At 49.5% G+C, this 3,912-nt stretch overlaps 1 protein-coding gene across 1 annotated transcript in view; it reads right to left on the bottom strand.

Moving 5' to 3' along the window:
• Nucleotides 1-3,912, bottom strand: part of GINS1 (GINS complex subunit 1) — a 17,954-nt gene that overhangs the window by 3,115 nt on the left and 10,927 nt on the right. The gene's annotated exons all lie outside the window — the stretch shown is intronic.

Genomic DNA, 3,912 nt, shown 5'->3' with positions numbered 1-3,912 from the left:
TGTCCCAGGCAGGGCAGGCAGCGCTGCCACCACCTCGGCACCCAGTTCCGCGCCAGGGCCTGCGTCCCGGCCCAGAGACCCCCCCACGGGACTGGGCAGAGGGAAGCACCAACCCTGCGCCCGGGCAGAACAAGCCCAGCTCATCCCCTCTCCTCATCCACTTGCGTCTTGAGGCGTATTTTGAAATTTCACTTTTCCTGTCTCTGGCTTCCTTTCGGCCTCCCACCCCAAGGTGACCCCTCTAGGCCAAGAGTGACAGGGAGCAACAACTGGAGGGCCCCAGCCTGGCCTTGGCTTGGAGCCAGCCTACCCCTGTGCTAGGTCAGGTCCACTGCGGACAAGCCCCGTGCCAAGCCCCATCCCCGTCCCCACGGATGTCCTCTTGCACACCCAAGGATGTCCTCTTGCACACTTGGGGCCAGACAAGCCCCTGCAGGGGGACCTCGCGCAACGTGAACTGTGCCCCCCCAGCCAAGGACAGGGCAGGTTAAAATGAGGGGATCCAGGGTGAGGTGGAGTCCAGTGTCAGGATGCTGTGAGGAGCCCACCAAAAGCCGTGGGGTCTCTTCCCCTCCCGCCAGCCAGGGCTGAGCCTGTGACTTCCAGACAGTGCCTTCCAGCAGCAGTGATGAAAGTGGGGAATGGGGGGGTGTTACCACAGTTGTGGGGTCACTCTGAGAGCCCCTGAGTGGTTAAGGCAAAAATTAGCAATTTTACCCCACTCTTTAAAAAAAGGAGGGGGGCCTGTAGTAAATCTGATTTCACCGTTCCTCTTTTTGGTCTTCTCTGGAGTGCTGCCCAGAGCTGTCTCTCTGACAGCCTCCTCCCTGTGCTACCCCAGCGCTTCCTGGTGCATTTCCCTTTCGCCAGTAGCATCCTTCAAACAAAAAAATGTGAAGTGCATTTCTGGATGGGACAGGAAACTTTTCAGCGCTTGAAGCCCTGGAAAGGGAATCAATAACCCAGGACCACGGCTTGTCCTGCTCCGGGAATTTACTTCCCTGTGTGTTTCTATGGTTGCTAGACATAAAAAATGACCAGCATTTCATACAGCTCAGTCATGCAGCAACGGTCGACAGCTGGAGGAGCGGGGAGAGCACAGTGTGGCTTTTACATCACGACTGAAGACACCTCAGTTCGGTTTTGCATGCCTGAAACATTTATGCTGCTTGTGTTTAGGATGATGTGGCACCTGTACAACTCAGCAGGGACCATGGCTGGCTCTGGCAAGAGTTTTTTAATGCTCCCAACAACTGTTTTATTTAGCATTTTAGGCGTGGAAGGAAAATGCCCAGAAATACTCCAGTCAGCTGAGAGCTGGAGATGGACTTCTGGGGGTCTGTTCCCCAAACAGACCTGTTTCTTGGCCACATGGGGATGCAGCCAAGAGATGTAGACAGTTGTATCTGGGTGGGACAAGAGAGGTGACACGGCAGAGCTGGTGAACCCTGCTGCTAGGGGTATTGGGTCACCTTTTGTCCTTGTGCCACCACCAAAACAGATTTGTGCCTACCTTGTACTGCTTCCTTCAACAGTGCAGCATGTTTTCCAAAGGATCTGACCTGTAGGTGGTATACTGGTGTCTAGATGGGGAGCACATCGCTGTTAGCCAGCTGTGGAGTAACGTGATCCCTGGCTGGAAACCAAAGCTAGAAAAAAACCACATGCGTGTCTTCAGCAGGTGCTGTAGAAAGGGAGATTTTGCACAGTGCAGTGTCAGGATGCGATATTGGTCTTCAGCGATGTGCTGCAGCCGTGGGGTTAATGAATGGACAGGATGCAATTTTATGGCCGGGGTGTCATGCAGGAGGGCAGGCAGCATGCTCTTGGGGTGCCTCGTGTAAGGAGAAAAAGCCCGGATTGGAGCCAGGATTAGTAAACAGCATCTCTCCCCTCTCTCCTTCAGGCTGCCTGGCTATGGCAGGAACACCTACCCTCTTCCTCCCCACTCAACCCACGGCATGGCACGGCAAAGGTGTGGGGCCTGAAGAAGCTGCTGTAAAGCGCCTGGTCCCCAGAGGGCTGTCACTACAGAAGTATCACCCATGGCTTGTCATTAATCATTGTGTTCTGCAGTGATAATGGCCCATCTGAGCCAGAAAAGATAATAGCAATAAACATACATCCCTAATTCCTATTGTAGCTGCTGAAAATTGGTTGTTGTATCTTGCTGAGGGATAGAAATGTAACTGAGCCTTGATTGAAAAATTCAGGGGAAGCTGCCTTATCTTACTCCTTTGCCAGATTAAAAAAGCTTCATACATAAAAATAGACAAAATGAATGAAGAATTTACAAACATCTATATTTTGTGATAGGAAATGTGATAAAATTAGGAAAACAGCTGAAGACACTGATTTATACAACTCTGACTATTTCAGGCAATGAGCGGTTTACATATCACAGTTTAACAAGATAAAAGGTCTCCCACAAAATACATAGATGACAGACATCTCATCTGAATTTGACATAACACAGCATCAAGTACACATGTAATGTGATGAACAGTGCCAGGTCATTCCCCAGTTAGGTAACATACAACCTCTTGAATAAGGCAATTCAAATATAACTCTTAATTCAAATCACAACATACCCAGGCAGCATGCAGGGAAAAGTCATTTATTCTGTACATTGGAATGACACAACTTGCAACATGTTTCCATTTTATGTAGTTGGAGCAACAGGATATAAAGCATTCAAATAATATATATATATATATATATATCTCAAGTCAACAGTTGTCTTTACTGGAATAGAGATTATCTGTTTTTGGTAAAAATAAAACTATTTGAATTAACTAATTAACAAAATGCACAGTGATCAGAAACCAAATTCTTCTCACAATTGTCTTCCCTGGCTTGCTCACATTTCCCCGTGATGCAGCAGCTGCGTAACCCCGGATTCAGAGAGCTCATTGCACAGAGGAACAAAAATTCACTCGCGGTTCCCATGGCTGCAGACTGTGCCGCATGCTTTACTGCGCGGTTGCATCATGACACCCGCACCTGATGGACGTCCGTTCTCCCATCACACCTGTACACACCTCATGGCTTGGAAACTGCATTTCACGTCTCCGTTTATGGGCACCTGTCCAGTAAAGCATTTATTTACACATATGCCTGACCAAAAGTTGAATTGCACATGGAAGCCCGTTCACTGGAACGGGGCCCTCATTTCTTTACTACCAATTAATTCCTCTGGATCTTTACGACCAAGAAATTTAAGAAACTGCGAATCTGCTCAGAAACAAAAAAACCCCACCTGAGCCAAAAATCTCTGATATGGTGGAGCCTAATGGACGTGGCTGAGGATGACTTGGGGATGACAGAAGATAATGAAGGCTTTTCCTAACATTGAAAAGTTTCTTCAAGAGGAAGAAATGAAGAAGGGAAATAAGATTTTTCCCTATAAAAAAAAATATAATTGCAATTTCTGAACAGACTAATCTGGGCAGCTTCTCCCTGGTAAAGGGCCGTACATCCCCCTGTTTAACTGCGTACCTGCAGGGACTGATCCTCTTGCTAAGGTATCATGTCCCGTGGTGAATGGGTCTCTGCTGCCCCTGTCCCCGTGTGGGGAAGGGGACAGATCCGGGCATCAGCGGGATTACTTCTGCTGCCGGGTCGGGGCTGCTGCGGGCACCAGGTGCGTTGCGGGAATGGCTTTGGAGGGGGCCAGACCTCACCAGGCTGGAGCCCCACAAAGCCCTGAGCAAGGGTTACCCACATGCCACAGGGCCTATTAAGGGCTAATAAAGGTAGCGTGCTTATAAATAATGAAGAGGCATAAGTTACCCGCAAGGGGGTCCAAAAGCCCCAAGCCTGCAAATGGGTGGTTGAGAGACTTCTCTCCTTCAGGTGAGCTACGCAGCAGCAGCGGCAGGAGCCGCAGCCCGGAACCTCCCGCCAGAGGAA

Source organism: Egretta garzetta, unplaced genomic scaffold (genome assembly GCF_000687185.1).
Source record: "Egretta garzetta isolate BGI_Z169 unplaced genomic scaffold, ASM68718v1 scaffold360, whole genome shotgun sequence".
Lineage (NCBI taxonomy): Eukaryota > Metazoa > Chordata > Aves > Pelecaniformes > Ardeidae > Egretta > Egretta garzetta.
The sequence above is the reverse complement of the archived record's forward strand: the minus strand, read 5'-3'. Positions and strand labels throughout refer to the sequence as shown.